Raw genomic sequence first — 14,312 nt, forward strand, 5'->3', positions numbered from 1 at the left:
CAGTACACGTTATCTGCGACACAGGACTTCTTGCAACATCTCAGACTAGAGCGATGGAAACTAATTCAATACGGCACCCTCAAGCAAAGTTATGGGCACTCCTTAAGGGGCCCGCCTCGTCAGGGGTGTATGTGTGTTAGTGAGGCGGGATGATAAGCGCGACGCTCGCTGGTGCTTCCAGCGCGGTATAGCCTCTAAGCGCAAGTGTCTGAACTGGCGCGCAGTCTTCTCGTCGTCACAGGATAACTGTGAAATTTGAGTGGTGACCGTAACATTATATGGCGGAGAAATGAAGATAAAGGTGTTATGCAAGCCCCTTAAGTGCTTTCAAGAATCTGTACTGATTGTTTTATGCCTAAAAATTACTCTGAAAACACGCGTTTTAGGCATTTTAACGCTTCTAAAAATACAGTTTAAAAACTTAATCCGAAATTAAAAGTACTTTTCGGCCCTCAGCGAACTCTTAAATGCTATTCGTAAATAGGCCCCACTCGGATATCTTGAGTAGTTTTGAAATCGCGTTGTTTTTCCTGAAGCTCTGCACACCGTATGTGTGCCCAGGTAGGCGGGCCCCTTAATTGGCTTTTGAGCATGGTTTGCTAGCGGTAGCTTGCAGTCGTGTACTTTATAGATAGAACCAATAATTAGAGACCGGAAAAATTCGTGGATTCATTCGGCGATAGGCTAAAATTAAAATACCTCTTAGATGATTTTGCTATTGGCTTACTGTTCATCTGGACGAATCTCAACCAATTATAAACCCTCAACCAAAGAAGGATAGAATCACAGACAAACCAGCCGAGACGACTTACAAGTCGGCAGCCAATGAACTTGCGTTATTTGCCCGAGTGTACAGGGGAATGTGCAGTCTATCCTGAAGGCCATCGTAACCGCGAATTTTTCCTGTCCCTAATAATTGCATTGTCGTGAGCCCAATGTAGTCTATGTGTAATATGCTGTTTAAATCAAATTTAAAAAAAAGGTGGTTAGAATCCTCGCCTTCCACTCAGACGATCCAGGTTCGATTCCCGGCGAGTTCGAAAGATTTTTCAAGTATTAAGCATGGCGGACGTTGCTGAGTTCTTCCGTTTTCATCTCCAGTTCATTCCGTCGAAATATTAGGGCCTCGCAAAGTGTAGAATCACCACGACGGCGTTGGAGTTTGACGGGGGCTCGGGGTGCTAGATCCTTTTACTCCTCCCCCCACCCCGTCCTGCCCTGCCGGCGAGTGACGTATTGCGTCCACCATCAACAAGCGCGTGCCACAACATCAATCTCCCTGCAGCCGGTGAAATGATGGATACTCGTGTTTGCCAGATGGACGGACCCTACTGCCATTTCCCCGTGCAGAGGAGCACTTGCGAGACATCAGCTATAGTCTGTCCCACGCTTCGATTGTGGTAGAGAGCAAGCGGCGTCCACTGTTTCCACACACACACACACACACACACACACACACACACACACACACACACACACACACACACATGTGTATAAATACTATATGTACGGGCAGGCATTTTTCGCGAAAAGATCTGAACACTTATTAGACTGCAACAAGGTATACCCGCACCTGTGGTTTCTTCCTTGTGATTGGTAGCCGTCGGCGAGAGAAGTCGTTGCCTTATTTGACAGAGCCATTCAGGACGCCTTTACTTCCACACTGAATCACTGTGATTGGTGTTGTTACAATCAATATGTACCTGGGAGAAACTCACCCAATCACGAAACACAGACGATGCTATAGTGTTTTAAATTTAATCTAGTCTGGAAATCTTTTCGCGAAATATGCATGGCCCTAACTATATGTATACTACCCGGCTGTTTAACTTGATTTTAATAAGTTTTGTTAGCTTAACTTGTAATTAACTATTTAATCATATCTTGTAAGTCGATTTTAACCTACTTCTAATCGTCGTATCGATTTGAAACTTTCCTAGTACTATACGCAATCCCGATGACAATGGGCTTGCTATGAAAATTTTCTAACACTAATGTCTATTCGTTAGGATACAGTCATTAAGAAAATGAAAGACGATAGCAGCGCACGCTTCATATCAGATTCCTTAAATTTTCTACCAAAAATGGCTATTATTTAGGACAGAATCACTATGAAAATGAAAGAAGAGAGCACTCACGCTTTTTTTCAGTAAAGTTATTTTTTTTTAAATTTTTCACTTGATTCTTATTTTAAGCTTTTTTTTTAAAAAAAAATTACAGTATACAGAGTTCTAGTTCATTCTTTCGCTTTTGATCAAATTATTTAAATTTAAAGATAATTTATTGTTTTACTTTTTAGTTCACACATCGAAAGGTTTTTTATTTTTTTTAAATATAATTTTATACTATTTGTTGTTTTTTTACTAATACTATCAAATTGTGTCTTTTAACAGTATTATTACAGTTATACGCATTATCAAAGAAAAAATATATAAATTCTAAATACCAATTATTACTTCACAGGAGAAAATATTTTTTGTAGTAGTCGATCACTATTAATAGCAATAGATTCTATTCCTACTAGGCTGGAACCATAGGCGTGCCCAGACATTTACATTAGGGGGTCCCTGCTAAATCTTTAAATCAGAAGCTGTATTTAGAATGTTAAATAACCTTAATACATTCACTCATTGCCGTGTTTATATTTTTGTGCACTATCATGAGATTTGTTTACTAGTTAATATTTATATCCGTATAATTTTAACAATCTTGAAAATATGTTTTTTTTTCCATAGACAATGTTTAAAGGGTACTTACATATTTCCCCCCCCCCCCCCCCTCGAATTTTCCAATAGCTTGGTCCAGATCTACAGCAATTCAGACAACAGAACTTTAACAAACCTCTTAATTTTTTTTTGCTGGGCCATTTTAAGGGACATCGTGTTTTAAATAAACTAAGGCGGCTGTATTTCCAGAACGATAAAATGTTAAAAAATATTGTTAATTAGCACGCTGCAACACTGAAAAACAGTTTGAGTGTCACAGTGCCAGGAATATACGAATATTAACGAACGCATTAGAGAAAGTGCTGATCTGAGTGATTACATTAGGGGGGGGGGGGGGCCATGGCCCACCTGGCCCCCCCTGTAGGCACGCCTATGGCTAGAACCAAGATGGCGGCTTTCTGTTACTTGTTATTAAAAGAATTGAATGCTTTCAGCTAATGCCCTTGATGAAATGCAACAAAAGAAAACTTATTTCCAAAATTTCCATTCCAAATTTCCCTTTAAAAATATTTTTGTACATTTTTAAAATTATTTTGTTATATTATGAGGTTGTGTTCAAAACGTTTGTGGTCTTTGCGTGTATCTGGCAACAGATCGCACTGAAAAAAAGTGTGCCACTATCGTAGCACCGACAGCGCTTCACGTCGAACTGTATGTGTAGGGACCGGAAAAATTCGCGGGTTAAATGACCTGTAGGATGAACTCCATAGTTCTACGTACACTCGGTCAAATGCCACCCACTCATTGGCTGCTGTCTTGTGAGACGTTCCAGCGTAGCAAGCCTGTGATTCGATAAAGCTTTGGTTGGGTGTTTCTCATTGGCCCAGAGTCATCCATGTGAGTTTTGAACCAATAGCAGAGGCAGCACTGAGGTATAGCGATTTGTATTTTAGCATATCGCGAAATGAATTCGCGAATTTTTTCCGGTCTCTAGCCATGACTAAATCCCAAGTAGAGCCCAGGTAAAACCTGCACAGACACGGGGAAAACCCTGGGCACAGACGTGCGCGATGCAAGGGACAAGCATACGGGACACAGAGGGATGGCATGGTTGAAGAGTTGGGCGAATTGGGAGCTCGTTAGCGTTATTCCGCTTTCATATTTTGCATCCGTTGCTGGATTTATGACCAGGTGCACTCACACCCCTGGTGGTGAGTGGCTACACTAACCACTCATTCCGCTGCCAGTCAGAACCTGAAAACAGAGAAGAAAGAAAAGCATGAAATATATAGGTACTAGACACTTGATTAATTAGTTTCTGTGATATGCCGAGCCGTGAATGTACTTTGATTGAAAATATACGTAATACAACATACTAAAACTAAATTTATTAGATTGTTTTTTATACTTTGTTAACTTTTTTCCCCTAAAGTAATTACTTAGTAACTAAGGGCTCAGATACTAATATACAATACTTCAGTTGCCACTATAATGATAATAATCACAGAGGAACTGTCGGGAGTATAGAAGTCACAGGCGAATGGGGAAACGAGCATTCGTACGACGGGTGTTATTTTCCCTTTCAACAACCAAACATGACGGGTACTATTTTCCCTTTCAACAACCAAACATGACGGGTGCTATTTTCCCTTTCAACAACCAGACATGACGGGTGCTATTTTCCCTTTCAACAACCCAAACACGACGGGTGTTATTTTCCCTCTCAACAACCCAAACACGACGGGTGTTATTTTCCCTTTCAACAACCAAACATGACAGGTGTTATTTTCCCTTTCAATAACCAGACACGACGGGTGTTATTTTTCCTTTCAACAACCCAAACACGACGGGTGTAATTTTCCCATTCAACAACGAAACGGACGGGTGTTATTTTCCCTTTCAACGACCCAAACATGACGGGTGTTATTTTCCCTTTCAACAGCCAAACACGACGGGTGTTATTTTCCCTTTCAACAACCAACCACGACGGGTGTTATTTTGCCTTTCAACAACCCAAACACGACGGGTGTTATTTTCCCTTTCAACAACCCAAACACGACGGGTGTTATTTTCCCTTTCCACAACCAAACATGACGGGTGTTGTTTTCCCTTTCAACAACCAAACATGACGGGTGTTATTTTCCCTTTCCACAACCAAACATGACGGGTGTTGTTTTCCCTTTCAACAACCAAACATGACGGGTGTTATTTTCCCTTTCAACAACCCAAACACGACGGGTGTTATTTTCGCTTTCAACAACCCAAACACGACGGGTGTTATTTTCCCTTTCCACAACCAAACATGACGGGTGTTGTTTTCCCTTTCAACAACCAAACATGACGGGTGTTTTTTTCCCTTTCAACAACCAAACATGACAGGTGTTATTTTCCCTTTCAATAACCAGACACGACGGGTGTTATTTTTCCTTTCAACAACCCAAACACGACGGGTGTAATTTTCCCATTCAACAACGAAACGGACGGGTGTTATTTTCCCTTTCAACGACCCAAACATGACGGGTGTTATTTTCCCTTTCAACAGCCAAACACGACGGGTGTTATTTTCCCTTTCAACAACCAACCACGACGGGTGTTATTTTGCCTTTCAACAACCCAAACACGACGGGTGTTATTTTCCCTTTCAACAACCCAAACACGACGGGTGTTATTTTCCCTTTCCACAACCAAACATGACGGGTGTTGTTTTCCCTTTCAACAACCAAACATGACGGGTGTTATTTTCCCTTTCCACAACCAAACATGACGGGTGTTGTTTTCCCTTTCAACAACCAAACATGACGGGTGTTATTTTCTATTTCAACAACCCAAACATGACGGGTGTTATTTTCCCTTTCAACAACCAGACATGACGGTTGTTATTTTCCCTTTCAACAACCAAATATGACGGGTGTTATTTTCCCTTTCAATAACCAAACATTACGGGTGTTATTTTCCCCTTCAACAACCAAACATGACGGGTGTAATTTTTCCCTTCAACAACCAAACATGACGTGTGTTATTTTCCCTTTCAACAACCCAAACGTGACGGGTGTTATTTTCCCTTTCAAGAACTCAAACACGATTGGTGTTATTTTCCCTTTCAACAACCAGGCATGACGGGTGTTATTTTCCCTTTCAACAACCAACCACGACGGGCGATAGCCGGGCATCGGCGCATAGGCGAGCCTCGACTGGGGACGACGCGTGCGCGCCGTCAGCGGAGGCCGAAGAACGCCCGATGCGTTCTGACAATGGAGTTCCGCGCGTGCCCGCCGCGCGTGATTTACTGACGGCTTCATACACCCCCTCCCCCTCCACCCACCTCTTGTCTGTTGTCATTGGCCCGTTATCTGCCGCCCATTATTGCGTCCAATAGCCCGGGATGGTGTGGGGAGGGGGTGCGGGGAGGAGGCTGTGTAACTATCTGCCGCGACAATGCGGCTTCCGCTCCCCCCCCCCCCCCCAAGATAGCGGGCCGATTGTCTTTGTCGGCGCGGCCGGCGGGTATCCCGTACAGTGCCTGACGTCGCGTCATCTTCGGGACGAACTACTGGTCAGGGTTCTTCTTTATTGTGTGTGCCGGTGCTTGTAGCGCGGTATCGCCTCTAAGCGGCGCGCACACTGAGAGAAAGGATTGTTTGCCTCAACAAAAAATTTTTTACGTGACAACGTCTAATAAATCGATGAACGCCGGCTGCACGCACGAAAAAGTGTCCCGTAACGCACATTGTCCCGTTACGCGGTGTCCCGTTACGCTCATTGTACGCTTGCGCCGCATCTATCTCTCTTCCACTCGATTGGAACAACCATCGATTTTGACATTTTCGAGGCACATTCAACTTGAAACACTCCCATTCGTTTCCTACTTTTCCTATCATCGTCCTATCCTTAACAGAATAACACAGAAGAAGTTAAATAGCAAACATGTATAAAAGTTATAGTTAAAATAATCGCTTCGTTAAAGTAATAAACAAATTTTAATTAATGAGTGCAAATAAGAGTAAATTTATCAATTAAATTGTAGATTTCATTCCTTCTTTGTATCTATACAAAATAGTGATAATTCAATAAAAATGATTCAATTTTATTCATAAAAGTATGCAATCATTTCATCAATCTTTTTCTATGACGTTGTCACGTAAAACTATCGTCCGTAAACCGACTTTACAGACAACCAAGTTTTTAAATATATGGCGAAATAAATATATTTTGTTAATTCAATCAAACATTTTGTAGCAGGAAAGATTCTGTTGACCCAACAAAATGATTTTGTAAACTCAAATGTATATTTTGTGTGGGTGTAGCAAATTATTTTTTGTTACTTACCGAGTTTGGTTAAACTAACAAAATATTTTGTTCCACCAAGTAAATAAATTTATTTCTCCATATATAAACAAATATTTGTTTGATAAAACAAGCCTTTTTCTCTGTGCAAGTCTTTTTCGTTGCGCCCAGGGACGACAATAATCACAACATCGTACTGAGAAGATAGAAGATAACAGGCGTGATGCAAGTCCTGGAAAGGGCTTTAGAGAATCCGTCCCGAGTGTTCCATGGCCTTTATAAACTATCCTGAAAACACATTTTGGAAACGGAATACGGGAACAGAACTGTTCGTCCGCCCTCAGCGTATACACACTCACAACACATCTACAGGGAGTTAACGTTAAACTGATTTATATCCAAATTATGTTCAGATGTCCAGATAGGAATGAAATGTTTGAGGGGTCGTTCTCAGTCGAGGAAATGTTATCTCGTGCCAAGGACGTATCGTTCGGTGCTTTCCATAATTCTTAAAGAACAAATTATACAACAACCATCTCTGTTAGTTCTTAATTCGACATATATTTCGCACTTGACCCGTCGAGACTCCTACACGATAATCACAAACCATCCCACTAGTTTACATAGTCATATCTCAAGCAACTTAATTTTCAGTCACAAACCCACCGTAACCTTTTCAGTCACACTATGTCAATTCTTTAGATATACCTAATTTTAGTGTTTTTATTGTGACCAAACAATTTTTTTTGGACTTTCGTGTGGTACTAATCGTACACTATAATTATAATATTGATGTATAAATAATAAAAGTAAAATTAAAATATTATAGTAGCTTGGCTTGTGGGTTGTAGCCGTGTCCTTGGCGAATAATTTACCTACGACATTGCAGTCGCCATCATCAGGGAGCAGTTACTTAGAGTAGGTAACAGTAGGTAACTGCTCCCTGATGATGGCGACTGCAATGTCGACCGAAACGTCGGTGAATTATTCGCCAAGGACACGGCTACAACCCAGAAGCCGAGCTACTTCAGACAATGGCCGTGAAACCTTGCGAAAATTATTAAAATATTATAATATTAATGTCCAATATAATTGTAGATGCACAACAACCCAAGCGTTCAATGTTTGATCAAACTCCGTGTATCATTGAGATATAAAATTGTCCACTGAAGTGGACGAATATTCTGAAGGGGGTGGGGGTTAAGAGTGTTCGTGACTCTAGGATGTGACACAACGTCCCAGTTTGACGACGCAGTTGTCAGCAACAGCAGCAACTTTGTAACTGAACTTTGTCGTTCGTGTCTCCTTCAGCTACCTTCCCCCCCCCATACACCCCTCCCCCTTCCTTTTCAAAATCTGTGTTCTATCCCCCGAGGCGTTTTCTGTTCTCTGGAGTGCCGTGCCTAGGGGCAGAGAGAGAGAGAGAGAGAGAGAGAGAGAGCGTTGGGTGGCTCATCTTTATTCATCATGTTGTCGCTGGGATTTAGAGGGGTTTGTGGGAGGAGGTTGGTGGGGGGTCGACTTGCGTGTTCTCTCAGGAGGAACGTCAGAGAGGTAAGCAAGACGGTGTACACGATATCCCTCCCACCCCCTTCCTTTTCCCCCTCAACCACTGCACTCACCCCCAAATATTTTCCGTTTCCATCGAATATTCACGTTTCTTTCCGAGTTACAACACGACCTTCTTGTCTCTTGTCGGTGGTCGGACCTTCGCAGTGAAGTTCTTGGGTTCGTGTCCTGGGTTTGACGTGGGTGAAAAAAATTCAATCTCTCAATGCGTCTTAAAAAAGCTGCAGTGTGATTATAGTTTCATTTCTCCATGGCATGCCCATTAATCGATACCCTAATCGCTCGTACACGAATCGACACGTCTCGTAGTGTTTACCCCCTTCCACCAACCATGTGGAGCGGCCAACTCACACCTCAGTTGAAGCTTGGTTATGGGAATGTCAACATGGCTGCAACGATAAACTGTACGGCGAAATGTGAGCTGCGTGGAGTCATCCGTTTCTTACAGGCAGAAGGGCACACCAATGATGAACTGCAGAGCACTGTTAAAACGTGGCTGAATAGGCAGGAGGCGTCATTTTATGCAGAGGGTATTGGAAAGCTGGTGCATCGGTACGACAAATACCTCAATCTGCACGTGATTAAGTGGAAAAATAGAGTAAAGATGTACGTTTATTTTGACATTAAAATAATTTCCCAATTCATTCCCGTTTTTTTTTTACTACAGCCGATCGGAGGTTGAAAAAAAATAACCCTCGTAACTAACTAGCCAAACATTTGTGTCTTAAGGCAGTAGTATACTAAATTAATTAGCTTATTTCGTGATCTTGCACATGCTTTTGAATAAGTTCATAATATAACCATATTTAATTTTTTCAAAGGTCTTTTTTTTCCAAACAATTCCTTACTTTTTGTTTTCTATGAACTAAAAGGCAAATTGTCATGTCACTCCTAGCATTTATTGACAGCATTATATCTTTTAGTATCTCGTACAGTTTTGGATTAACCGTTTCATTTCATTCATTAACTCAATAAAAATTAGTTTTTTCCCCCCAGAACCATAGAAACATGAGTTCTTGAAGGTTTTGTAAAAAAAAGCCTAATTTTTATATACAAAAAAAAAAGTACTTTAAGCCTGAGAATTTCGATTTTAATGTTGGTAGTAAAATTATCCGGGTATTTTTGAGATTTCATTGTCTAAGTTCGTTTAGTTAATCCGTTGAGTACTTTCATCCGGAATGACTTTTTTTTTTGGAATAAGTGCACGCCCGATATTTTTTTATATTAAACACAAAATTTCGATCAAACAAATTTTTTCTCATACAGGTCAGTCTTAACAAATTTGTAAAAAAAAAAAAAAAAAAAAAAAAAAAAAACATTGACGGCTGTGTACATGTACGGAAGGAATAAGTTTGTCACGCCGTTAAAAAAAAATTGGCGTGTTTCACGATGGGAAGTCTACAACTCACGTAGTTTCGGTTCCCTACCACGTTCGTGCAACTTCGGATTTCTCTCAAAAATTGAAATTAAAAAAAATCGAAGGGTTAGGTTATGTTAGGTCAGGTCAGTCACAACATGCTTGTTTTCATTGGAAACTTCTGATTTAGCGGCCGAAGTGGCGTTAGTTCCAAAACGCAAAACTTCGGAAATCTTCGGAAATTCTTGCAGGAAACCGAAACTACGTGAGTTGTAGTCTCCCCGTTTCACGATAGTGGTGATACTTGCTGTCGCACCGCGTCTGTCGTCTTGCCAGTGTGTGCCAACCTTGAGCGGAGGTTCCGCGCCCATAGCGCCGGGGGTTGGCACCCCCTGGCAAGACGCGCACCGCCGCATCTCCCGAGGGTTACGTAGGGGCGGACTATTGGTATTCGCATCTCGGCCCCCTGGCGTGTTTACATTCAATCATCCCTGAGAGCGGGAAGGGTAGACGTCCCTGAGGTGTGGGTGGGGGGGGGGGTGGGGGGGGGCTGTATCGCCTTCTCGCTCACCCCCACCCCCAACCTGCAGGGGTGTACAACATGTCCTGCGTTTAGAGATGGGGGCGGGAGGAAATATTTGGAAAAATTTTCCAACGAGTTAAGGGGGTGCCTCACATTTCAGGTCAAGATTTTATATTTACAGTAATTACAGATAATCTTTTAGGCATTTAGCAATTGTTTATAATTTTCACGAAATTAAAAAAATATATACAGCGCATACCTTTTTGCATAATTAGCTGCCAAAGTTACATTTTTAACGTTTTTGGGTTGTACAAATAGGGAGAATTGAATTTATTGCACAACTGAAACTTTTTTTGGTTTAACTGCAATGCCACTGGCTACTTCACGTAATGGTTTGAATTTTTTTCAGAAAATATTAATTAATTTTACCTGGAATTTCAAAATTCTCAAATTTGTTACGATTTTGAAATGCCACGTAAAATTATTTAATATTTCCTGAAAGAAATTCAAACCTTTTCTTGAAGTAGCCAGTGGCATTGCAGTTAAACCTAGAAAGTTTCAGTTCTGCAATAAGTTAAATTCTCTTTATTTGTACAACCCAAAATCGTTAAAAATGTATCTTTGGCAGCAAATTATGCAAAAAGTATCCGCTGTATATATATTTAATTTCGTTAAAGTTAAACAATTGGAAAACTCTAAAAGTTTATCAGTGATTAATATAAATATAAAATCATGACTTGAAATTGGAGGAACCCCCTTAAGCTGGGGGAACAACAAAATTTCAAGCCTACTGCCACAAATCCATACTATTGATATCAGCACTGTTCAAGATTTAAATATGCTTTAAAAAAAATGGTTCCACGTAAATAAGTTTATCAGTGTTATCAAAAACTACTTTTTTTTATCATTAAGACGCTCATTGTAAAAATTAATCTTATAGGTAAGTACTCACTAGCAGGCAACAGTATGATATCGATATTGCCTATATCGTGTGCATAGGAGGTAAATGAATGTATTTTATTTATTTTTACCGACACTTGGTGCAACAGCCAATGAAGAGTTTAAAGTAGGGCTCCATTTTGGCGGGACTGGACACCTGATTATGATTTATCGATTATATTGGGACAAGAAATTGTCGAGATATTAAAATTATCAGATGTATGTGATTCCTGCTTTAAAAATTAAATATTGCTATTAATTATAAATAGGAACCGGAAAAATTCGCGGCTTCAATGACCTGCAGGATGAACTCCATAGTTCTACGTACACTCGGTCAAATGTCACCCACTCATTGGCTGCTGTCTTGTGAGACGTCCCAACGTAGCAGCTTGTGATTCGATAAAGCTTTGGCTGGGTGTTTCTCATTGGCCCAGCGTCATTCCGGTGAGTTGTGAGCTAATAGCAGAGGCAGCACTGAGGTATAACTATTTGTATTTTAGCCTTTCGCGAAATGAATTCGTGAATTTTTTCCGGTCTCTAATTATAAACAGTCACTAGCTATTGACGTAAATAAAAACATAAATGTTTCGTCTGTAGAATGGTAAATTAAAATTTTTAAATAACTCAAATTAATTTGTATGTTGAGAAAACTGTGTTCTTAAATTGCTGGTCAGATGTCGTGGGATAGTAATCATTTGTTAGTTAGTGTAGTTATTTACTGACAGTACCAGCATATGTCGGATGCATTCCGTTGGCTGAAATTAACAGTAAGATTTCAATCGTGATTCGATTTCGCACAGGTCGTGTGCATGCCCTGCTGTGCACTCGCTTATGTTTTCAAATTGTGCACCCAGCTTTATACTTTCACTCAAACAAACAATGAAATGTTTACAAACTTTTTTGTACAAATAGAACCCAATAAAAAGATACAATCGGTATTTCTTTACAACGTAATAGCTGATTTAACATTCAAGAGTTTCCTAGGATCCATGCTACCAACTGATAGGAACAAACAATTTTTGGATTTCAAACGGTACCTGCAGGAACAAACAATTGTTGGTTTTTAAACGGTACCTGCAGGAACAAACAATTGTTTGTTTTTAAACGGTACGTGATAATTTGCAAAAAAAAAAAAAAAATATATATATATATATAACGTATATCAACCTATCTTAAAATATGTAAATATGTGTTTGTAATGGTAAAAAGATTTTTTTTTTCCGGAAAAATACGTGCTGACATTTTTTAAGAAAGTTTTGCTTTTCCGCTCACATCTCTACCTGCGCGTCGAGCATGTAGGCCTATCGCATGCCATGTTTGCCATTTAAATTTTATACTCATTACTATTATCTAATAACACTTAAAAGTCACCTAAGTGTTTATAATCATGGTCACTTACTTGACCTTTCACACCTTGGAAATGACTGTTAGTAAATATCTGGCGACAAAATTTATCACCAAACAAAAATTTCAAGAGAGATTATAGGGGTAAAATTAGAGGAAAATCCATTAGTTAATTGTAATGAAAATAAAATGAAATATCCTACTGGCGTTTGAGATCGAGTCTATAAATATTATATGATATATATTTTTTTTGTTATCAGTCGGGTAACATGAACACAAAAATATAATTTACGGAAAGATTCGTTTAGAGATGTTCTGAAACAATCGGAAACTTTGTTGATGGATGAGAAAGGGATTTTCTGTTATTTTGCGCAGGTTTCTGTGGAAAAATTTTCATCTGTTATTTCATGATAATTTTTTTCTAAAAGTATGGGCATGTTTAACGTATGCCGGGTTAGGTGGAGGACAAATATAAAACGAGTTTCAATATTTAGAACTTAGAACTTTTATTTAAGTAATTTTTGTAGTGTGTTAAGTTAGTTAAATATATAAAACACTGAAAAGTTATTTTTTTAAATGTGATTAACGCACACTACTACGTAGACTAATTATTCAAGACGCTTAAACTTTGACTAATAATTTTACAGTCTCGTGTTTATCCGTGAGAGTATTTCTGGATATTCGAAGGGGTAAGAATATCGGTATTTTATGTTACCTAGGATACCTTGCGTTATCGCAAGTGGCCGTATACTAAAACACTGCACTCGGGTTATTCCGTACTCTAGTTTTTTCTTCTTCTTCTTTGAGATGGTGCGGTTACTTTGAGTTTTTTTTATTTCCGTCCAAAAAAGAAACGTGCATACTCGGAACGTAAAACAGAGTTTTATAGTATATTGGAAATAAAGTTTTGTGGCTTTTCTACAGTTCAATATACTGGTGTCTGGGGATATTACGGAAAATACTTGTATGCTAGAGAACACAAAAGTAGTCATATTTTTTAAAACCATACCATAAAAAATACGTTTGTGTTTGTTTCTATCTGGAAGATTCTCCATAAAGTAAGAAATTTAAAAGAATTTTTCATCTTAATATATATATATATATAAATCCAGTGTCCGGATGTTTGTTTCCAGTGAACTCTTCACCAAGTCAACCGATTTCAATGAAAATTGGCATTTATGTGTAATTTTTTCATACTTGAGAGATATGATAGTTTTTATTTCGATTAATGGTCTTAATAATTTATAATTAATAATAAACTGATTATCAATGTTGATTGGTGTTATTAATCGTAAGTTTCATAAGTCTCAAACAGATGGCGTCTTAAATCAGTTTTTTACAGACAACTGTTGTACTGTCTGACGTAAATATCTCATAGATGGCGCTACGTTTCAATTCAAATTTTGTTTTTCTCCATGTTGTGCACATTTTCGTTGATCAATATACTACATAACCTCGCTTTTTTTGTATTATTTTTGATTTTATTCTCACGTGTTTACAGTTATTGATATCTATCTTCAGCTGTCAATCTACAGATACAATAATAAAACAAATAATATTAACTAGAGAATCAGAGTTCATCAAATTTTATTTCATGTTAAAAATTTGTAAGTATTAATTAATTCTACCT

The 14,312-nt window shown here is 39.1% G+C and overlaps 1 protein-coding gene across 4 annotated transcripts in view; it reads left to right on the top strand.

Moving 5' to 3' along the window:
* LOC134538240 (tyrosine-protein phosphatase Lar) overlaps positions 1–14,312 on the top strand; it is a 1,248,834-nt gene that overhangs the window by 521,839 nt on the left and 712,683 nt on the right. The window lies entirely within an intron of this gene.

Source organism: Bacillus rossius, chromosome 13 (assembly GCF_032445375.1).
Source record: "Bacillus rossius redtenbacheri isolate Brsri chromosome 13, Brsri_v3, whole genome shotgun sequence".
In the NCBI taxonomy this organism is placed as follows: domain Eukaryota; kingdom Metazoa; phylum Arthropoda; class Insecta; order Phasmatodea; family Bacillidae; genus Bacillus; species Bacillus rossius.